The following is a 25,297-nucleotide window of genomic DNA, read 5'->3' on the forward strand; positions in this document are numbered from 1 at the left end:
GCAATAGCACTGTACTTGTGACCTCAAGACGAATTATTTCTTGTTTGGCTTCTTCTCTCATTGTCATATTTTTATTATGAGGGGCAATTTTCCTTAGAATAATATTGGCTCATCTTCTCTCTTTCTGAGTTTTTTTGCTGATGATTGAAATTTGGCTTTTGGACATCAGTTTCTGTACTCAGGTAGTGAGCTGCACAGAAAATATTCTCTTGCTGTTCATTGAGATTCCCTGAACTCTTGCCCTGGAGCTGATTTCATTTATATTCCCTGCCTCCTCTAACTGTGCATCTAGTTTAGCATCACTAAACACATTGCATCTGCTTAATGACTGGGTATTCCTTGAGTCTCAAATCCACTGAGTCACTCCTTTGCAATCTTTCTATCATAAAGCTAGATAAGAAGGTAAAGTGAGGCAGTATGAGAAAATGGAAAATAAAAAAGATAAGTTTGAATCTTGATTCATTCTATAAAATGACTTCATGAAACCTACAGTATTGGGCTATAAAAATGTCTATTATGTTAACCTCAGTGTGTAGTTTCCTTTTGAGATGAATACCAGGATCTTACATTTATACAGCCCCTCTCACTCCCCTAAGGAGTGTGTTACAAACTATATGGAGCACAGAAATCACTTTACCCACTACTGAAGTGGAACACAGCAGTTGTTTAACAGACCAAAACAATACTGCAAAACCATTTAAGAAAGGAATTGAATGAGAGTTCAGCATCAAAAAGAACCTACAGGGGGGATTTAAGAAAAGCAGATAGCAATCTCTCAACTTGGAATTGGGCCAGGATGTTCAAACCAAACACTCTATTCCATTTTTTCCCTTAAAAATTATACTGCCTTCGACTCAGTGGACACTGTCTTGATCTTATAGTGCTCCTCTCACACATAACCTCTTGGGCCTAAATTAATTCAAGAAGAAAAATTCAATGTAATGACTTCACAGTCTTCACATCTTGGATGTCCCTGATTTCCCATCTTCATGTTTCCTTCCCAAACACTAGCCTTTGTAAATGTCAGTGTTATCACAATGCATTTGTTATATAAAACCAATGGTGGCAAAACTATAGCTTATAAACTAGATTTTCTGATTTATTTAAATATAAAACTTGAGGCCAGCATTGTGGTCCTGTATGTGTGCAAGTTCTTATCCTGGCTGCTCCACTTCCTATTGAGCTCTCTACTAAATGACAGGGAAAGCAGAGGAAGATGGCCCAAGTTCTTAGACCTCTGCCCAGGTGGGAGACCTGGAAGAAGCTCCTGTCTTCTGGCTTCAACCTGGCCCAATCCTGCCGTTGTGGCCACCTGGGAAGTGAACCAGTGGATGGAAAAGGTCTTTATCTCTTCCCTTTTTTTCTCTATATCTCTGACTTTCAAACAAATAAGTAAATCTTTAAATATGAAGACACATGCTTTTTATCTTTTATTTTTCAAATCATAAGTTTAATTCTTTAAAAAAATTTGAATTAGTTTTAATAGATTCAATATGGTTTGTAGATACAATTCTAGGACCATAATGATATTACCTCCCTCCCTCCCCCTTTCTCCCTCTCTCTTCCTGTCTCTTTTTTAGTTTTTCTGATAACATATTTTAAATTTACAGTAAAAAGGCTTAATATTTCACCGAATAGGTTTAACAAGTAAAAAGCAAAAAGGTCCTAGTTTAGTGTGAGTACAGACAGAGGCTATAAAAATATTTGAATGGAAAAATGACCATTTTACCCATATATAGTAAATTTTAAAGTAATCATAGATCATCCAAAGTATAGTAGTATAATATTCTTAACCATTGGTTTGACAAAGGTATAACATGAACTTTCACAAAACTATATTTGCAACAATACTGATACACAGAGATCTTTATTTATTTTTAAATCTTAGTTCCCACATATAAGAGAGAATATGCAATATTTGTCTTTCTGTGCCTGGCTTATTTCACTCAACATAATGTCCTCCAGTTGCATCCATTTTGCTGCAAATGGTAGAATTTCATTCTTTTTAAAGCTGAATAATATTCCATTGTGTATATACACAACATTTTCTTTATCTATTCATCTGATGATGGACACGTTGGTTGATTCCACATTTTATCTATACACATGGAGGTGCCAGTATATATTTGTTACAATGTGTTCCTGTCTTTTGGGTATAAACCCAGCAGTGAAGTTGCTATATCAATATGGCAAGTCTATTTCTAGTTTAAGAAGTCCCCACACTGTTTTCCACAGAGGCTGCACTAATTGACATTCTCACCACAGTGTATAAGTGTTCCCCTTGGTCCACATCCTCTCTAACATTTGTTACTCTCTGTGTTTTGGATTTTAGCCATTCATGACAGGGGTGAGGTGATATCTCATTGCAGTTTTGATCTGCATTTCCCTGATGGTTAGTGATGAGCATATCTTCATATATTTGTTGGCTAGTTATATTTCTTCTTTAGAGAACTCTCTATTAAGGGCCTTTGCTCATTGGTTAACTGAATTGTTAGGTTTTTGTTAAGCTTTTTAAGTTTCTGTTATATTTGGGATATTAATCTTTTGTTGGATAGGTAACTTGCAAATATTTTTTCCTGTTCTAGTGGATGTCTCTTCACACTATTGATCATTTCCTTTGCTGTGCCAAAAAAAGATGCATACTTAAGACATCACTGCACAATTATATTTAGAGATTCAGTGAAGTCAGGTGAATAATGTCATAAAATAGGTCTAAGGTGTCATAGGTGGATTGTTGCATCTGTTTCTGATTATAGAAGAGTATACTATAATGTGCATTACACCAAGATATTTTCAAACTCCTGACTAACAGTGGTCATTCCATACTTGAATTTATATTAAAAATATGGATATATGCTTTATTTACCCTTCTGAAGGCATGCATTTCCATAATTGCAGACTATTTATATTTTATCTTTTGATAACATAGCTTGTGTTTTCTATGGACAGTGCCATTTCATTTTGCATAATTCTATAGAAACCAGTTCTACAAAGAAGAATGTAGGCTTTGAAGTTGGATTATAGCTATGTTTTTATTGTGGCAGATTTGAATCATCACTCTAAAAGGATTAATTTCTTTTGTTCCAGTTTTAAAGTAACAATTGCCAGCATCTTGAAAAGCATCAATTATGTGGAAAAACTGCCATGAGAGAAGAAACTATAATAAAATAGTTAACCTTCATCTTCAAACTACCCAAAATACAGTAAAAATTCCATATTCTATGCTTCCAAATAACCAATAATGATTTTTAAAAAATTTAATAATTCAAGAAAAGATAATTGCATATGGTTTATATATATATATGAGAAATGATATTGAAGACAGTATATTCGTATTCACTGATCTATTTGATTTATAGTTATTAGTGGTGAAAGTTGCCAGTTGTCTAAAATTCTTAAAGTGGTGTATTTGGCTACTTAAAAGCATATTCATGTACTATTGAAAATGAACATATTAGACCATAAATATAAAACTGATGACAATTGCAATTTTCGTCAAAGTAATTATAGCACATAACTAATTCAGCTAATTCTCGCTGACTTCTCTTATGTTGCTGATAAATTCCCTGGCCAGCTTAAAAAAGCACTTAGAGGGAAATACTGAGCTCTATACAAATTTTGCCACTATTATTATATTAATGTTTTCATTAGTTAGCACTGTATTTGAATACATTTTCAATCTTATTTTATGTTTAAGTTATTTTGTTGTGGTGGCCCGGGGCTAAAGATAAGAGAGATTTGCTATTGCTAGTGGTTTGAGATATTTCATTAGTATAGAAACAATTGCTAATACATACAGGATGAAAATGAGAATGAAATTTGGATACAGATGTGAAAAGTCTGTAAACTAATTTTTTGTGTGTGCATAATGATTCAGCTTCCTTTAAATACTTTACCTCATTTCATTTCACAGCAATATTATCAGGTAAATAGTATTTTCATATGTAGACAAATGGAGCAGAAAGAGGATATATAATCTGCCCTAGGTCACATAGCTATGAGTAATAGATCAATAAACTGACTCTAAAATCCTTTCACTAAACAATGACACTGATTTGGTGAATAATAAGCTCATGTAATTTCAGTCATTCAAAGCAGAGCGTTCATTAAATCTTGAAGCAGAACTCTTAAAATTCTCTAGGATGCAACTTCAAAGCCCTAATAGATGGCATCTCATAAAGTGAACCCACTGGGCGGGCCCACCAGAAATTTCTGGTAGCCTTCTAAATTCCAGAACAGGACAGACCTTCTCTGTGCTTAGGATAATTTCACTTGCCCTAACTATATGGGAAGTTGCCAGCAAACACCATTTTTCAAGAATCACAACCAAGTTGAATGAGAAGATGAACAGACTCACATATATCTGAACTCATTTAATGATTTTTGACATGACAATAAATTTATTTGTATCATGAGTGTTTATTAATAGAACGAATCCCCCCATGAAGGTTTTGAAGATGGACTTTAAGGTCGTACAAACCTTGATTGTAATAATACCAGCGTTAACTTCTCCTAGCTCTGGATCTGGAGAAAATGCTACAACAGAACTACAGTTCTCTTATAGGAAAAATAAGGCTACTCCGAGTGTGTTCTCAGAGATGTTGCACAGTAATCACGTATTAAATTAAAAGCACTTACCAGAGTACCTGAACCATAGGAATAACTGCAGAAACAATCATTCTTATGACCATTATTCTTTTTTATTCGTGTACCTATATTATTAATTTGTTTCAGATATAATACATATCACTTAAGAGTAAATAGACTTGGCCATGCTTAGTCATGGAGATTGTGAACTAAACAAGCATGGCCATGCATGTTACTAATTACTACACCAGAAGAGGATTAGTATTATCCAAGTGCTGAAACTTATCACTTAGTTTAATTAGCCATTCCAGGTTGAGAGCTGGTCACATTGAAGGCACATGTTTGATGGGAGCCTCAATCCAAATCCACATTTTCTTTTTGTTTGTTTGCTTTGGTTTTTTCAAAATTCTGTTAATATAAAGAGAACAAATCTCATGTATTTCATAGAGTTCTGAGACAATAACCATATTTGCCTCACTCCCTTTCTCCCTCTCTTAATCTCCCTCCTTCCTTCCTTCCTTTTTTTTTCCTTCAAGTTTTGCAAAAACATGATTTTAATCCACTCTATATCATAGGCAAATTTTTGCAAATTATATTTTTGGATAGTTCGGATGAATTTAAATAAAAGATGTGTGTTCTGCAAAATTAAGAGTTTTAGGGTTTTTAACATGGTTGGCAATCTTTAAAAAATACATCAAAACCTCATTAGTGAGTGTTTTCCACTTGGTTTCCAATCCTTTTTTTTCTTATGGAGGCAAACCAAAGCACTGCCTTAGAATTCTACCTTCGGAGTTACAATATGATCACCATTCCTAGAGATTTTACAGGATAGCCCTTATTCTGGTCTTTGCCACCATCTTCAGTTTCATCATCATTTGCTGTTGTTCAGATTCAGATTCATCTTCTTCTTCAACTGGATGACCAAGATCCTTGAGTTTCTTCAAAGACAATATTTTCTGATCTTGAACAGCCAACAGCACCAGAAGATGATCTTGTTCTTTTTTGGAGTCAGTAATTTCCAACTCTAGTTTGTCTGAAGAATCCAGCTACTCTTTAATAGCAGTTCTTTCCTCAGGCAGAGATTTAATTTCAATCTCTAGATCTTCAGTCTCTTGTAATAATGCTAACAGTCTTCAATAAGTAAAAAGACTACTGTTCCATGGAATACAAGCAAGGGCCAAAAGTAACAGTCAAATCACACGATGTTGATTTCACCCCATACATGTTTTGCATTCTAAATTATCACATATCAGAGAAAACATATTTGCCCTTTTGGGACTGAGTTATTTGACCAAGCTTAATGGTTTCCAGTTGCATTCATTTTGTTGCAAAAGATAGGTTTTCATTCTTTTTTATGGCTGAGTGGTATTCCATAGTATATGTAGTATACCACATTTTATCTATTCAGTCTTCAGTTGATGGACATCTGGATTGATTCTATATCTTAGCCATTGTGAGTTGAGCTGCTATAAACATGAGAATACAAATAACCCTTTCATATGCTGATTGCATTTTGTTTGGTTAAATTCCCAGGAATAAGCTGGCCGGATCATAAGGTAGACGTGTTTTCAGATTTCTGAGGAATCTCCATACTGTCTTCTGTACCAGTTGTACTATTTTCCATTCCTACCATCACTGTATTAGGGTGCCTTTTTTTATTTTATCCTTTCCACCATGGGAACAACTTGCATCTATGGATTAGGATCAGAGATCTGTAGGATTATTGCAGTTTGGAATGAGTACTCTGTTTGCCTGCATTTCTTTTCTGTAGTTGATTTGCATTGACAGACTCTGGTGTGACTTCTAGTATGTTAGCTCCTAACAACTACATATGCAAGTGAGTAGAGAAGCCTATAAAGGTTTCTTATTAAGATCCTCTTATAGGAAAGACCAACATGTTGAAATTGACTAGAAGTTTTCAGTTTTCATCATAGCTAGGAGAGTAAGTGGTGGCATTTATTCCTTTTGGGATTTTCTATCTCAGGCATGTCAACTTGTGCCCATGTTTCAACAGTACTTATACAAGGCATGGAAATTTAAGTATTTGTTCTCTGCTATCAAGGGAGTATTTGATTATGACTAGCCAACATAACACTTTGCCAACATCTGGCACCTGTATGACTGAACTTGCCAAGGCCAAAAGATGGCTATTATGTAAGGAGTATTTTCCATAATAAGTTATAATCAGAGTTTACTATGAGTGAAATAGGGAAGGCAGAAGCAGCAGTGACCATGACTGAGGTCCAGGCAACAGATGCTGTATTTGAGAAACTAGCCATAGTACTAAGAATAATGGTATTGCAAGCCAATTTGGCTTTCTTGCCTTTTGGCAATCAGTAGGGATGAGTAACTGGTGCCACCTTCTGAGAGTACCTGAAATGACATCTGTGCCATCCATTGTATTAATTTTTGTGTATTTTCTTTTATTTGTTTTGATTATCTGAAGTCTGCCATGTAAATAATTGGGTTTTTGCAGAAAGATACTCTCAGAAATCTTCAGAGCTGTACTGAGTAAGCTTGATTGTGGTGAAGGAGATAAGAGGGGGACCCTACCACACAGTCTGGATTTTCTCCAAGATGAGCACCTCAGAGCTTTTGGCAAAACACATTATTATTATGCTTAATTCCTTTGAAGTACATTGTTGTCCCAACTGATTAAGATGTTTTGCATAGATTATGGACTTCTGTTCATCCATAGCTCCTGATACGCTTTTGCTTTGTACAATTTTATAGCCACCAGCAGAGTTTCAAGAAAAAGGACAAAGGCACACAAATATATTCCTATAGTACTTTTCCTAGTCACATTTCCATTTGTAGAAGTTTTAAATGTTTTCAACCTGAAATTATGCACAGTTACCTTGTTGGCCACTGCTCAGCAAAAGGGCTGCTGCTGCTAACGGGCATGGCAGCCATCCAGGAGGAGCCGGGCAGAGAGGACATGCCGCGCTCCCCTCAGAATTAGGTGAGGGGTAATTATGTGACTAAATATAGCAACTATTGAAGTCCAACTGTAATTCAAGGACCATCTCAAGTCTCTCCTCCTCCATGCCATTTTTAATTACTCCAGGTCATGTTGATGTCCCTGTCCTCTGGATTTCCCTAGCTTGTAGTTTATTTAGATAGTTTAGAAATGAAAATTAAGATGTATTCTGTAAGTTCATATATAACTTGGTCTTTTAGAATGTGGACACTATTTTCCTTAGGGCAAATGGGGGACCTGTTTTATATGGTTATTATGTTTTTTTGGTTAAGCACCTTCATTACCATTAATAAAAGATTGTTGCCTGTGCTAGTCTCATAACCTTTCAGCCAGCACATAGCAGTAACAGTACAGGAAATTGATGTCCTCAAGGAGGAACCGTGTGTACAAATATCTAGAATTTTCTTTTGGTTAACAGATGGCTGTACCCAGTAGGTAGTGAAAGGTTAATTTGGAATAAAAGGGGAGAACTAGATATTACTTATACCTTGTTTTGTTACTATACTTAAATCTTCATCTCCTGAGAGATGTCAAGAAGAGACTCTAAGAGCAGATGGTGAATAGAATATTTGGGAGCTCAGTTCTCAGAAAGGTAATGAAAGAATTCTAGGGCAAAAGTTCATCAAAGACAGAAAACAATGCTGGCATTTGATGCCTTCAGAAACGGAGACTATATCTGAATGAAAGAAATGAGTAATGACCCCCTTTATAACTTCAACATTCAACTAACAAAGACTTAGTAGGTGTCCTAGTTTTGTGTACTGGTTTTGGGAGACACATGAGGATACAGAATAAATATGTTTACTAGGACCCTTAATCTCAAATAACTTATTTAGACTCTAATCGAGTAGAAAATAGAATAAACTCATATTCAAATAACAGCTTCTACTGTGGCAGGAGGAAAAAGCATAAGAACAGAAATGTAATACTGAGTTTTGAGTTGAGGGCAGAAGTTCCGTTTGTATAGGATGATCAGAGAAGGGCTCTCCGAGGTCATCAACTCTGAGTTGAAACTACCTTGGAGTATCTGGAGGGAGAGGGTTTCAAAAGAGAGCTCAGCACGTGTAAAGGTCTTGAGGCAAGAATGACATTAATCTGCTCTAGGGATAGAAGGAAAATGTGACCTTGGTTTATATTTTAGAAGGTTTCTTGGGCTATTATTCGATAGAATATTGACTATGAAGAGAAAAGAGTAAAGAAAATAAAGCATTCATCTAAGGGAATGATGAATGTTGTTTGGAATACAATGGTGGTTTATAGGAATCGTGACAGGTAGTCAGATTTGGACCACTTCGTTGAGGTAGAATAGATAGGTTTTGATAAAGGAGTGAGAAACAGAAGAGAATCATGGGTGACTCCCAGGATCTTGACCCAGGGATCCAATTGCATGTGTAAGGTGCTCTAAGCATTTCCTATGCCATCACCTATTGTTCACTCCTGGGTTTTGCTAGCCTTGGTTTCCCAACAAATGTCCTTGTTGATAAGCACTCCGATGTCTTCTATGCCCACAGTATTGAGCAGGGAGTACACAGAGGAGTTCAATAAAAATGTCATAAATTCATTTTATTTACTATCTGAAAAAGAAAATATTATCCAAGAACAATTTTCTTGCATAGGAAAAACATTGTGGCGCAATTTGGAGGAACTTTGCTCTAAATATGTTTATGCTCCCAAGATTACTTGGAACATTAGGTTTCCATTCAGAAGCATTGCAACAAATTTTAAACATGAATTGTTCACTTTCATTAAATGTCTAACTTGCATGAAAGTACCTCTTTTTGTCATCGTGTGACAATTTCTATTGTGGCTGCTGTGAAATACAAGATGATATTTTGAAAGCTTTAAGTTTTTAGTATATTTCCTGAGAAAATAAATCTCTATAAATACTTGTGTGTTATATATTCCTATGCTAATACCTTAATCTTAGATAATTCTTGTCTTTATCATTTAAAGAGCCCTCCAGTTGTATTTTGTTTGTTTTAGGCATATAATTACTTATGCAAATCCACATACTCTGTGGATTATTAAAAGAGTAGGCAATCCTACTTTCTGTCTTCACTGACATCCGAATCATCTTCACTTGTCTACATGCTTCCTTATTGAATATTAGCAGAAGACATAAAAGTGATTCATAGCAATTAATACTAATTTACATGTGTTAAATGCTTTCTTGCTGGCACTATGATTAACACATGTAATCAATATAAATTAATCATGTAATCCATATAAATACACTATGAACTAAGTAGCATCATTCCCATTTTACTGGTAAAGACTGAGACTTAAGAAATTTAACAGATGTCCCTAAGATTGCCTAGCTGTCTATCAGATCACCTGAAATAAACAACAGTCCACAATTCAAACTCTTCACTGTAGGGTACACTTCTTACTAACATAAGGTCAAGCCTATTGATATTTTGTAGTACATAAATTTTAAATGTTTAGATACTCAACACTTTGAAATTCCATGTGCTTTAACCTCTATCTCTTTGTTTTCCCATCAGTATGAATTCTATTTAACCAATTATGCCCTTATTTCTCCTTTCTCTTTTGAATTTTTTCTTATATAACCTGTATTTGATAGTTTAGTCTAGAGATACTCAGAGCTCCGCACAAAGTAGGCATTCTCTGTTTCATGGAATGTTTCCTTCATTGCTGTCACTGTTCTCTCTGCTGGTTCCACAATACTAAGCTCTGATGATATTTCCAAGGTTTCTTACTGGCTTTTCAGTGTCTGAGTGGAATAATGCTGTGTGGGGTCTGAGGCCTGTGCCAGGGATTTTACGGGTTTCTTTTTATTCCTGGATGAATACTATGGCATTCCTATTACTGTAGGTTAATGTTTCTTTGTCCTGTTCTTTCAATATTTTCTTAGCACGATGGAGAGAGAGGTTGAAAAATCAATAGAATTAGAATTGAAAAGAGACCATGACAAGATGAAAATTGGACAGAAACAAATTGCATTTTTTTTTTTTTTTTTTGCAGTCCAAGTACAAGATTAGAATAGATACCTCTTGCTTCTTTTAGAAAATAAAGGACGAGGACCATCTCACACATCTGTCTCATGCCTTTTCCTCAGTTTGGCTGTGTTCTGTGAGATCCTCCACTTCATTCTTAACTAACTCTCCTCTGTTAATGTGTTCATCACAGGCACCAAGTTGTTTATAGTATCACATTTCCCCTTGCCTTCCTCCATGAAGTCCACACCATTTGCTATTCTTTTTGACATAAGAATGAAGAGGACAGTCATCTACCTTTGAATGGTCTCTTATCAAGGTCACTAAACCCCTCTTCACTATACCATATTCTTTATAATACCTGGATTCTTGTTTAATGACTGTAATGCATCAAAGACACCCACATTCCCCTGGTCATTCTTTGTTTGTTTTTGTTTTTGTTTTTTTGTTTTTTTGTTTTTTTGTTTTTGACAGGCAGAGTGGATAGTGAGAGAGAGAGACAGAGAGAAAGGTCCCCTGGTCATTCTTATTCTCACCCATTCTTCCTTTATCTCTGACCTATGTACTCAGTCCTGTTCTTCTGTGATCTCTGTATATGATCAAAAGTGCACTTGGGCGGGGGGGCAAATGCCCTCTGTATTGCCTTTTTATCTATGTTCTCATTACTCATTTCGATCTTTGAAGACAATTTTCTTACACCACATGCGCTCTCATTAAATACCCATCTAATTCCTGGGCAATCTTGCTCCCATGATCATGTCTTCATTTTAAAAATCTATTTGATTTTCCCTTCAAGGGAAGGCTGCCGAGGGTTTTGGATTTGGGTTGTCACTGCAGAGATGGTGAGGGATGGCCAGATTTGTTGAAATATTCTACTAGTATTTGATTTCTATTTGTTCATAGAAATTATGCCTAAGACTTTGCATTAGAATCTAATATACACAGCAAATAATATATTTTCTTTGGTGAAGTGGAGGTTAAGGAAAATATCAAAATCATCAGTTAATCAAAACATTTAACATTTGCTGTCTATGTTTTTTATTCAGTAAGTATTTATTAAGTGCCTCATACTCTATTGGATATTAAGATTCTGTGGAGCATGTAACAGACAAGATCTCCTTGACTTTACATCCTAGCTTAGAAGAAAGCTAATTAATCAGTTCATTACAAAGCAGTGTGATGAGTGATGTGATTGACAAATTACCCTGAAGCATGTGCTTCTATAGCCAGGGTATTCCACTTAAATAAGGAGGATATGAGATTACATCTGACACCTGAGAAATGGGTAAGAGTTAACCCTATCCCCAGAGAGAGAGAAACTTGGAAACAATAGTGCCCTGGACCTGAAAGAATTGATAATACAGGGGTGTGAATACTTACTGAGATTTTCTACTAGGAATAGTTCAAATAAAGCAGGAAGAACTTTTAGATCCATAGCTATCAAGTTTTTACATAAAATGTACCTGTACTTAAAAAAAATGCCCATGCCTAATCACCATCCCAAACCTCTTGAATTAAAATTTCTAGGTGTGGAAACTGGTAATCTGCATTTTGTAAGTTCCCCAGGTAATTCCTATGAATGCCTGAGAGTGCTTGCCTAAGATATTAACTTAGGTTTTCTTGGGAATCATTTTTAAATGTTGTGTATGTTTGGATTCTCTGGCCATACCTGAAACCTAGAATCCAGACATGAAACCTGGAGCCTAGAGCTAAGAGGTTCAGAATGTTCATTTTTAGTAGTCAGTTAGTGCTGGAAGGCGGGTAGGTAGACCAACATGGAAGAGCAGTACCCTAAAGAATTAGAATACTGCTATCTGTTACAGAAGACAATTTTGGACTAGATATTGATTTAAATTTTAAATTCTTATTTATTTATATTCTTTTTTTTTAATTTGGAGAGACATCGTCTATCTGGTGGTTCATTCCTAAAGGTCCACATCAATTTAGGACTGGACCAGGATGAAGCAAGGATTCTGAAACTCAACTGAGTCTCCCACAAGGGTATCAGGGACTGAGGTATTTGAGCCATCACCTAATGTTCCCCGTGGTGTGCATTCAGGAAGCTGGAATTGGAATCAGAGCCAGGACTCAAACTCAGCATTCTTATATGGGATGCAGGAGTCTGAAATGGCTAAACACCCATTCCTGGTGTGAGTGTTAAAGGCAGGTTGCATCCAGTCACCTGGATGGTATCTCCTTTATGGCCACATCTATCACAAACCAGCATTCTCCCAAATATAATTCAGCAGGTGCTACTCTAAAAGACTGAGGAGCAAACAACTTTGCTCTGCTCTTCAAAATACAATTGTGTGTAGAGCCCTCAATATGTAAAGAAATCATGTAGACTCTGCCAATTCTCTTATTTGTTAACAGTGACACTTCTGGGATCTGTGTGGTCATGTCACTATTCCATAGCTCTCACTTGCAGAAAGAATTGAGGAAAAGTGTTTTATTAAAAGTGTTTTATTATAATACCTCCTGACTCTTTGTGAAATATGAAGGTAAAAACTTAGAGCTTTCTGTACACAGGTGTTCAGCATTTCTGAAAACAGCACCGTGCATCTTACATCTGCTCTTTTCAGGTTGCCACTGCTCTGTAGGCAGAATAGTCATATTCCTCTGTGGTTTTTCATCACTGTTTATGATGAAGTGATCTCCTTATTACGGCATACTGTATTCTGTGGGATGTGACTCTAACCTAACTCCAGCCACATCTCACTTTTTATTTGCCTCATTCAGTGTCCCAAAACCATTTTCTGCTACAGGATTTCCCTTCAAAGCAGTGCCCTTGGAGATCAGTGCCACCCTAATTTGCTTCCACAGCAGCCAGCTAATACTTTTATCTTTCCCATATCAGCTCAGGAATCACTTACTTGAGAAGCTTTCCATGATTCCCAAAGTTATTTATTTAACACGATTTCTATCTGATAGTATGTTATATGGTCTTTGATGAGTTTGTTAAAAATCACCTTAAGTAAATTGAAATTAGGGACTGTGTGTGGGTGGTGTGGGTGTGGGTATGTGTGTCTTTAGTTCACCATATTAGCTAAATATGGTAGGTGTTTCCTAAAGATTTGTTGAATAGTGTACAAAAAAGTTTAATACACTCTGGGAGAGTCATGTCTGTGATTTCAGTCCATTCAAATGGTTGATCAAATATGTGCAAGGTGCTGAGTCCAGTAATAGGCATATCAGCAATGCAGAGATAGATTAGCTTTGTGAGCTGTACCCATTGCATGCACCCACAGTTTCAGCCAATGCCCTTTCAAGATGCTGTTGGATCAGCCATTTGTGTGAGTGGTAGAATTTTCTCACTACCCCAGCTCCCCATCTTATTCTAAAGCAGTTTAGATATTTTCTTTTGTGTTCTTTTGTTCTTCTCCCACAGTACCTAGGAGATCTGAAGCAAAATGTTAAATCCAGTCCATGTAAGGAAAATAAACCAAAACTTCACATCAATTCTTCATTTATTATATTAAAAAAAGCACTATGCTTATAGATAGCCTAGAATGTAATGGCTAAGGAAAAGTATTAGGAAGTTAAGATTATGACAATTTTCTTCATATAAGATTAAAGTCTTGTGATTACATCAAATTTGTTTTTAAAAACTAGAATGTTTTGACAACTTATAGTGAAATCACTAACAACTCTCGAAGCTAGTACAATTTATTTTTTCTTAAATCTAACCAAAATATATCTTCAAGTATGATTATAACTCTCTTCACATACTAGTACTATTTAGAGTAGTGTTAGAGTAATCTTTTCTTGAACTATTCCATATCAGGACCCTATGCTTTACAAATATTTCTTCTCTTTGAAAATGTTCTAGAATTTCAAAATGAACATAAGTTAAAAGATTCAAAACTAAAGTCGCATGCTATTGAAAGCTTATGCTACATAGACCTGACTCCATCTTAAATGTTTATAGTATTTACTTTCATTTTAAATAACATTAAGTGACTACCTTCTTCTGTTTCTCCTTTTTCTAAAATGTGTACATTGATTCAAACCACATATTTTCTTTCTCACAATTTGTTTTGATAAATAGTTATTATCTCTATCATTTACTACTTTGATAATGGATTAGACTAGAAGAATCAGGGCCTAAATAGCCAAAAGAATGAAAGCTTATGTATTAAATATATATTCATTCAAGTAAGATTGTATTTGTGCCAGAATATCTGTGTCTGATGGACCAAAGTAACTATAATGGTACCTGTTTGGTAAATTAATCCAAAGTACCTGGTTTGTCAGAAACATGCCATTCCACACAAAGACAATTTGTTCAGAGGCTTATGTGAGCAACAAAGTAATATTATTATGTCATCATGTTGATCCTTTATTTCAACCAACTTCCACATTCGTATCAATATAATATATTGTGCTAATGTTTGTTTTTGCCAAGTTAGATAGTCCAGAATTATCTGTAATTTGCATATCAAAAATCTGAGGTAAGGAGAGGTTAAGTGACTTTGCCAAGGTCACAAACTGAGTCCACAACAGATTTAAGATGAAAACGAAGTGCAATGAGCCATAGTGCCTCCTTTCCTGGGAAATAATTTATCAAACACTTATCTCAAATCAAGATTAATTGGGCCAGATGATAGCTCTTCCTTCACTGAAGCACACTCAATTAATAGAGCTGAGATCCATTATTTTTATGTTAGCACCATAAATATAAGTGTGATGAAACAAAAATACAGTCAAAAACAGAAGATCCTTCCGTCTAATGTTTCGAAGAAATCTTACCCCACTACAACATCTGACTGAGGAAGGGCATGTATGTTGAATTTTGTCACACATTGTGTAAAGATGAAAGCTGAAAAGAATAGAATTATGGCTCTTCAATGCGCTGATCTCATTCTTGTTGTTTCTAGAATTAAGGCTGCAAGGGGAGTGTTTCCATAAGCATTATGTTTTCCTTTGGAGTCACATTGTTCCTATTTAAACAGCTGTCCTCAGTGCAACTGCTCTGTCACTGTGGATGTAATTATATTTCAGCTGAAAACCATTGTTGCATTTTTATTTATAACTTGGCCAAGGAGAGCAACTTAAACTACATAGAGGTCAGTTTTTCAGAACTGGAATCAATTAAATTATTTACTAAGGGCACTGGTGTCAGAAATATTATCCTCTGGTATATTTATACCTTTAAAGGAAAAAAACTCAATTATAAAATCCATGAGTATTAAATGAGTGCCAATGCTTTCTGAAACTTAATTTGAAGTGGATTCTTTTTTTTTTAATGAGCAGAAGTTGTTTCTAGTGATGTCATAGGGGACACAAAGTAATTATGTGACATTTCTGTATATGCTCAAGATACACATCTCTTCATTTGGTCTCCTATGTATTTTGTTAATAGATAATTCCCAATTAGGTACAAATTTGAAAAAAAATGCTAGCTTTTATTAGTATAATAATAGTATAGTATTAGAAAGATATTACAATGTGATGGAGAAAAACCACCATGAATCCATTTCAACATATAATAGTTATAATGGCTTTGAACATTTGAAGAGGCAAATCATTGGTCCCTTTAATTACCTATCCCAGATATGGACAGGAGGATTATTGTGTTTACACCAATTTCCTTATGTCCATCACTCACCTTTGAAGTTACTTACTATGAAGATTTGTTGACTTCTTTGGAATCCCTGTTGGGGATTAGCAGAAAGCATAGTGACTCTATAGTATTTCAGAAGATTTACCAAAGAAGACTAGGGAACTTCTGAAAGCTAGGAACTTCTCTGCTTTACCATGTGAAGATACTCACATTTGAACAAAAGCTAGATTCAGATCATGTAAAAAAGATCTTAGAAATAATAGTATTATGTATTTTATACTTCCTTGTATTCAGCATTTATTTTATTTTAGATAATATATCAAGAGACTAAAATGATTGCCCACAATGCTTGTCTTGAGTGAGATCATCACCTAATGAAACAATTTGGCATATTATACAGGTACTACCAAAAATATAGTATTGAAATCACCAAGGCATATGAATAAACAAATAAATATCAACCAAGGTAGTTTAGAAAATATAGTGGAAATTTCACAGACGAGATACTGGTTTAATGTGTTTTCAAAGATTTTCATTTACCACAAAAATGATGGAGCAGAGGTTTATGAGCAGTGTGTGTAATGTTGTGGCAGAAAGTGTGTGAAAGCATGATGCATTGTAGGTAGGGGATTTCAACATAGTCTGAACATAGAAGAATTGTTGCGAAAAGACATTAGAGATATAAAGAGATTAGGTTGATAGAGGCCCTAGGTTCCCTGCTAAGGAATTTTAGGCAACAGCTGTTGATGGTGTTTAACCAGAAAATTGACATGATTAGATTGTACTTTGATAAAATATCTGTCAACAAGGTGATAAATGGATAGAGTAATCTTAGTCATTCGAAACCAGTGGTAGAAAGTCTAGTAAGGAGGCTGTGGCAGTAGTCCAAGAAGAAGGTGAAAAGATCAGAGAGGATGCTTGAAAAGGAATTGACTTGAAAGAAAACTATTGTCTGTTTTTATTGACATGTAACATTTACACTTATGTATGTGGTATAGTATGACACTTCAATACATGTATATAACTGTATAATAAAAGATCAAGGTCATTGGCATTTACATATAATTAATATTTATCATTTCTCTGTGTTGGTACCTTCAGACTCTTGTTATTTTGAAATATGTCATAAATGATTGTAGACCATAGTTACTTTCTTCTGTAGAACACTAGAACAAATTATTTCCATATAATTGTATTTATTTAGCTTAGTAAAGCCTGGTTGACTATGGACAAGGAAGAAGAAAAGGAGTTCTAGACTTAGGGAAAAATAAATCTTTCAAAGAATTTTATGTCCATTAAAAATACTTCTCATATGACATAAATTCTGAGTGAAAACCAAGTGCATAAGGAAGAAAGATGGACTAGAAATGGATTTCAGTTGGTAGAATGGGCCACACAAAAGTTGTATAAAGGCCTAGAAAAGAAAACTTGCCATTTGGGTGCGGAGGAGTGTCTGAAGCTGGGCAGCAAGTCTTTCCTGGAAGAAAAGACATTCCTTGTCGGTATCATGATTTAGTTTCGATAAGCATAATGCAAGACAATTTTTATATATTTAAAGCATTTGCTTAGAATAATTTAGAAAAGACCTGTGTTAATCTCAACTTAATCAATTAGCCGGTATAAAATTTGGAGTCACTGTAATGCTCTGAGAGTCAATTATCTTATGCTAAAATGGGAGAATATTACCTGCTTCATAGAATTTATTTCTAAAGTTAAATGATACAGGCCAGGTGTTTTATGTTCTTCTCAGTATGTAATATGTACCCGTATATGGTAAATATTTGCCAAATTCCTATTGAAAGTAGAACGCTAAGTAGTTACTAAACCTCCATCTTATATTCCTTTGTATCTTGCTTCATTTCTTTATCCATTCAGCAAGTAGTTTTTGAGCTCCTATTCTTCATCAAATTAGAATGGAAATACAAGATTTCTTGGTATGGCCTGAAAATTAATGGAAAGACAGAAATGAAGCAAATGAAGAGTAATGTGATCAGACAGTTTCAAATCAATGCATTATATTCCATTAATGAATGTTCTGTTCATGTTCTTTTTTTTTTTTTATTCATTTATTTGTTTGAAAGTCAGTGTTGGAGAGACAAGAAAGATAGGTCTTCCATCCACTGGTTCATCCCCCAAATGGCTGGTACAGCTAGGCTGAGCCAGGCTGAAGCTAAGAGCTAGGAACTTCTTCTGGATCTCCAAGCATTTGGGTCATCTTCCACTGCTTTTCCAGGCTGTCAGAAATGAGCTGGATTGGAAGTAGAGCAGACAGGACTCGAACCAGTGCCCACATGGGATGCCAGCACTGCAGGCGGCAGCTTTATCAGCTCTGCCACAGTAGAGGCCTCCATGTTCTTCTTAAAATTATTTAATTTGGAGATTCTTCTTTAAAGCCATTTTAGAAATTTTAAGCTACTTGCTTGAATTATAACCAGGAGTTCCAGAGTTATATTATGAAACTCCAGAGGATATAACTTTAAGCCAATCTATACAATGCTGGTGAATGTAATTTCAATAACTACAGCATAACATTTTAAAATAATACATATACATATATAGACATGATCTGTATAGATATAATGATCAAGAGTGCCTAACACAAGAGACATTTTTTCTGGGATTCATCTGCCTGATTGGTACTATGTTAGTTGCTTTTAACTTCGTTACACAGAATGACATTTGAGAAGAATGTGGGGTTAGAAGCTACAGTGTTTTCGTATTAAATTTCTTTGCTGTCAGAGAAAGAAAAAATTGTTGGTTAAAGAAACCAGGAGTGAAATCAGTTCTTGTTATATGTATTAAAATGCATTCATTTTCATAACCCATTAACAAGTAGATGTTTCCTGGGATGGGAAAAAATGCATTCTTTTCTTTCCACACCTCTACAAATTACTTTTGTCTGATACACTGCACTATAGGACACTTACCCAGAGAGCTGATGCAAAACCTCATTTTGAGAAACAAAAACAGTGTCAACTCATATGGCAAGAGAATGAATACGACGTTCCAACTTGATATAGGATCTGACACTTCAAATCTAAAATGAATTATTTGGAAGACCCACTGTCTCTTCCCATGACCTCTGTATTAACAGCTTTTTTGACCTTGAATGCAAATGAAATCGATATTAAGGATGTTCTTCATCAGTATGAATTAGCAGTTTTTTAATGTATTTTTCCGTAATCATCAGTTTATTTTCCAACGTGTAATTTCTATCTTCCTAAATCAATTTAAGCAGCATCATGTTGTGAAAGTGACTCATTTCATCTGTGCCTGTGGTTAGCATTATGTTGTTGCAACACGACTACCTGACAGATTTCTGAGCCCAGGAAATTGTCCATTTCAATTAACAGGACACCCAGGACATTTCCCTGTCAGGATAATAAAAGTGTGCACTGATTTGCCTTCTCTCCAAAAAAGCAGAAAATATTATGGACTGCTACTATGAAGTCAGCTTCTGTTTTTTTTTGAAAACCAGGCCTAGCATGAAGCCAATATGGATAACACAGAATAATAGATATGTGCTCGAGCGTAGAGAGGTGTAATTTCTTTAGTCTTTGCATTACAGGGCGTGTGGCAAGCATTCCTTTCCTAATTCCGAAAAATAGATGGGTACATCCATGGATTGATACTGCTGCTGCTGCCTCTGTTCCTTGTCCATAGCAATATATCTGGGTTTCTGGTGCTCTGGAAGAAAATACTTTGGAAGAAATGCATCATTCCGATGTTCAAATACTGTTTACTCTATGAACCTTTGAAAGAACCTGGGCTTTTAATTCCTAGGCTAGTGCCATGCAAGGCTACTTCATGGGTGGTAAAGTCAAAGCAGTTTTGTGATGAGGAAGCCGAAAGCCTTCATGAAGAAGTGCAGCAGCTTTTCAGTAACACTTCAATGAGACCAGAAACTCTGACATTGTCTCATACTTAGTCAACAGTGGTGCATGTTAGGTTTTTAACGTAATTGCAAATGTAAACCACAGCTCTCTTCATCTAATTCCATTTCTTTGCAAAGAAATATATGTGTGTATATTTAGATTTGTTGTATATATACAATAAATATATATATTTGTTAATAGCTTTTGTAAGCCGACATCAGAAAAGAAAACAAACGGAAGCAAAGCTCTTTTCAGCTATAAAATCATGCCTGCACATGTATGCAGGCACTCTTTCGATTCACCACTTTGTATGGGTAAAGCTTCACAAACTCATCTCTGCAGCAGGCTGCACATTTAGCTGGGATACAACTGAGTTATAAAATTGGTTTGGGGCTGTTGAGAAAAAAAAAATAGAGCTAAAGGGTAAGAGATTCTATCGTGAGTCCTGTAAAATAGGAACAATTTCTTCTTCTCGTAACTTTCCCTCTGAAATACTGCTCCATTTCTCTTTATGTGGAGAATGGTCTTTCTGAAGTCACCTATCTTCAGTGCACAATGGCCATCAATTAAAATTGGACATCTGTATATACTGGTGAAATGAACCCGAAATACTGCAAATAACTCCTTTCTTTAGAAACTTCAATTGTTACTTTTCAGAAAAAGCGTCATAGCATTATACAATTGGAGAGCAGAGTAGAAAAACATCTAACCCCCAAAACCATTGCTGTGCAAAGAGTTTGCTTTACCCCAAATTGGAAAGTTAGTTAGTGATGGAAAAACTGGCAGAACACCATCAACTGCCTCCGAGAAAACAGTTTTATCCTTCAGGGTGCCATATACCTTGACAGCAGAATCAGAAGTTTAGAAAATCTTCATGTTCAAGCCTGGGCCTTTTAAGAAAATAACTTAGCATCACTCATACTTTCATTTTCTTTAAAAAAGTTGAATTTTACCTAAATAGCAGATAGTCCATTCATTACATTATTCTGTTGTAAAATAAGTACATTTTTATATTTTCATGTTCATTTTGCTTGTTTAAAACATCTTCAAGTCATAGCGGGCTTGGAAGGTAGCTATTCATATTTCTGTTGTATTCTTTTCCTAGTGAGGGCACTGAAGAAAAGAGTGGTAACCAGCAACCTCACCACGTTCTTGTATCAGTCTGCATAGACATTGACTGTGTAATTATGAGCACTAACGCACCTGCTGAAGAAACAGCACACTTACTTTCATGCAGTACAGACAGGAACTACTCAGAGAAGTTTTATATATGAGAGGCCTTCAAAAAGTATGTGTGGAAGATGCATATTTGTCAAAAACTATGCATGAATTTCAAAAATTGCTGCCCCAAAATAAATGTATCTTTGAATTCCGTCTGTCCATGAACTTTTGGAAGTTTTCCCATGTAATTTCTTTAATTCTCTGTGAAGAAGCATTATCCCAATTTCCTAAATGACAGACTGTGTCTCAGACAGGGGAAATAATTGCACTGAGGCCTTAAAGCTATTTCAAACCAAAGCCACATTGCAAACTCAAGATTGTGACTTTAAAATGAATGCTTGGTATTCTAAGTCAGTGTTTCTCAAAAGTGTGATCTGGAGACGCCATGGACCCCATGACTTTTGGGGTGTCTGTGAGATAAGAACTATGGTCATAATAATATCTTTTTAAATCTTATTCTCTAACAGTTGTACAGTAGGGTTTTCCAGAGATTACAGACAGCAAACTGAACAAACAAGCAGACTGTAGCTGTCTTCTCTTAAATTCAACATTAAAAAAATATAAATTAATAAAACAGTGCCATTGCTCTCAGTAATATTTTCTTGTTTTGGAAAATATGTTTAAAGCATGTTCATGTGAACATGCTGCAGGTTTATTGTTTATTATTATTTATTGATAACACTGTAAATGCATTTTTATTTCTAGTAGATCTATAGATACAGCTCAACACAAAAGCTCATGCAGATCCTTAATTTTCAAGTTATAAAGGAGTCTAAGACCAAAACTTCTTTTTATAACTTATAACAAATTGTAATTAAAACCTAAAATTATACATAATTATGCAGTACCAAGTGACCAATCTCAAAACATGTATACCTTATCTAGCGTTCTATCAGGGTAAACATATCTATCTTCTGAAATATTTAATATTTCTTTAGGTGAAATTACACAAAATCCTTCTATTTTTTCTTTTTTTTTTTGAATGTAGAGTATATTGTTATATTGTTGTCAGCACTCATCCCATCGTGCCAAAGAACTGTTGAAATACTTCTATCTGACTGTAACTTAGAACCTACTATATAACCTTTCGTCATCCTTCCTTCTCCCTACTCACCCCAGCTTCTGGAAACCACCATTCTACTCAACATCTATAAAATCACTTTCTCAGATTCCTCCTGTGAGACAACCCTTATCATCCTGTGCCTTGCTTATTTCACTTAGCATAATGACTTCCTGTTCCATCTGTGTTGTAGCAAATGACAGTATTTCTGAAAGCATTTTGAGAACCACTGTGCTGGACCAAGCTTCCTTCCTGAGTAAAATTAAGCTCTACAACAAGACAGCCCGTGATCCAGTGCTCAAAAGAGAAGAAAATCTGCGTACATTAGTCTTAGTGCTAGAATCAACCTTTAGACAAAATCTTGCTGCTGTGCTTTTTATTTAACTTCTCCTAGAAAGAAATCAGTAATTACTGTTCTTTGCATGGAGGTCATTGAGTTATGAATTGTCACTGTAACCAGATATTTAAATGTGACTCTTTTGACTTAGTTTCAGCAAAGGTCTAAAAGACCTAGAAGGAAATGCTTGTTGGTAAAATTCACAATTCCAAAATGAGGGCCTGGAGTCTCCAGCATTTTCAAGAGTTGATTGAAGAAGGCAGAGATGCAGGAGAAACCAGGTTGTTGAAAATTAAATCAATTCTTTGGATTTGGCTATTGGTGTGCCCTGCATCCTGACAGATGTGGGATAGGGAGAGTGTTCCTTTCTCATGGGTCCTAGAGAATGGGGCTTTAGAGGAACCATCTGCAGGTGTTCATGAGACACATGGAATATCTTGGGGCCCACAGTGATCCCTGACCCATACTTTGGAATAACCAAAGTAGGAAAGAATTACTTGTTCTACCCTAAAACAGGAGCACAGGCTGGAGGCTACATGGACAGCATCTGTGTTGATAGAGACTGACTGTCAGAAAGGATGAACCTTACCTCTGGGAGCAAATATTGGAGAACAAGCTTGGAGGCATTATTTTTAGTAATAAATCTTTATTCTGTATTTTATGAGTCATGATAATATATATATTTCATGCTTACAAAAGAGTTATAAGAATAGCACAAAAACTGTGTACTCTTTACAAAGATTCATCTGTTGCTTATATGTTGTCCCAATTACTTTATCATCTTCCCTTTGTCCCTCCTTTCTTTCTCTCTGTCACATACACACACTTTTTTCTCTGAACTATTGCCTGTGGCTTGAAGACATCGTTTTTCTTCAACCCCAAAATACTTCATTATTTCCTAAGAATAAGCACATTATTGGCTTATATAACCATATCACAGTTGTCATTGTCAGAAAATTTCATGATCCAATAGTACACCCAACCTATAACTGAAGTTGTTTGAAATTCTTCCCAAGACAACTATCTGGAAGGGCATCCTGGAGAGAAGGTGAGAATTTCCAAAGGAGGAAGCATGAAGGGCAAACAGATGAATATGCACAGATCTCCAACCTGGTCATCAGGACACAGAATGTACTCTGGAAAGCAACTCCAGGGGGAGAGTAGGGAGCTTGTCCATTTCAGTCAAATTCTAATGGCCTACATATGCACATATGCACATATGCACATATGGTCTTACCATTTAGGCAGCGATGATTTTTCTAGAAGTATTTTGGCAAAATACATGTATCAAACACTCAAGCCTGAATTCTGAGTAATTTTCCCCTTGGAGGCAAAAAATTATTGGAGCCATCATTACTTTTATTTCAATGTGAATCATGAGTCTCATCAACATGATTTCATTTTCTCTAAGCTGACTTTAAAATTCTTAAAACTCAAAGCCAAAACTGTAATGATATTTGTTTGTTGAGCTTTATAGAAGCATTAGGAAGCCTGGAAATGAGGTTTAAATTATATTGAACCTTGCTGTTTCTGATAGTCACTTTTAAAATCATGAGCAAGCAAGCTTAATAACTTGCTTTGGGGATGTCATTTTAGACTCACAACTATTGAGAGGAGAACAAAAAATATATTGTGTATCAGTTTTTAGTCTATGTTGTAGAATAAAACAAACATGCTTGACTTCATAGGCATACACATAAATACATAGCACATATACAACACATGTATTTATATGCATGTTATTCACATATAGTCTATATATAGTACATATAGTCTATATTTTATGCAATGTGCACATATGCATATCTATTTATACTTGCATATGTTTGTGATAGCTATTAAATGATAGCAAGTGATAAACCCTATCTGATTGTAGGGTTTCTTGAATTTAATACTGAATATTGTACCTGTGTGGTTGACCTTTTGAAACATTAGGTATACTGCCTGCACATACATTCTTGGGACATATATTTTGATTTTGCTAATGAGAAGGAGCTTAGGTCTTTATTTGAGTGTATAGCTACTTCACAATTAATCTTGCCTTCCATGCTAGATGTAAGATACTGAAAATATGATACTGGAAAAGACTTTAGAAATATAAATGCCTTTGGCATAATATTATAATAAAGAATCATATTTTAAAGCTTGGATTGTTAATTTTATGCATCATTTATTTGAATTTCTCATAATTTTAAAGGAAATATTATTATTCAAGCATTTTAAATTGCTTCCTTTTATAATTCTAAATTAACACATTGGCTACAGCAGTTTAACATCTGTTTTAACACTTTCAAGGAAGAAAAAAAGTTACTGTCTTCTTGAGAAAAGGAACTACATCTGTTCTGTAAACAGTCCAAATGCACAGGATTCCAAGTGCCTGCTAATCTGTAAGGCCTAAATGTCCTTGTTTTTGAAACAATGAAGGGAGACCCAAAGAAGACGTTGCCTTCTGTGTGTGTGCAATGCATTTGTACATTGATTGCTGGAAAAAAAAAATACCCAATTTTATCTATTTTACATGTTCTTTCTTGATAAATTACCATCCTGAAGACAGGACAAAACAAAAATAACCTCCTATACTTGGATTTCTTTTTTTTAGAATCACTTGGTTTCTTTGCTTATTAGTATCAGCTTTTGGAAAACATTTAAAGGTATTTGAAAATTTACACAAAAGTATTTTAAAATTACTATTAGATATTAATATGTTAGTATTTTAT

The 25,297-nt window shown here is 35.2% G+C and overlaps 1 protein-coding gene across 10 annotated transcripts in view; it reads left to right on the forward strand.

Moving 5' to 3' along the window:
• SYT1 (synaptotagmin 1) overlaps window positions 1-25,297 on the forward strand; it is a 619,940-nt gene that overhangs the window by 166,997 nt on the left and 427,646 nt on the right. The window lies entirely within an intron of this gene.

The sequence above is a fragment of the Oryctolagus cuniculus genome, chromosome 11, assembly GCF_051225735.1.
Source record: "Oryctolagus cuniculus isolate XC-2025 breed Fujian yellow rabbit chromosome 11, ASM5122573v1, whole genome shotgun sequence".
In the NCBI taxonomy this organism is placed as follows: domain Eukaryota; kingdom Metazoa; phylum Chordata; class Mammalia; order Lagomorpha; family Leporidae; genus Oryctolagus; species Oryctolagus cuniculus.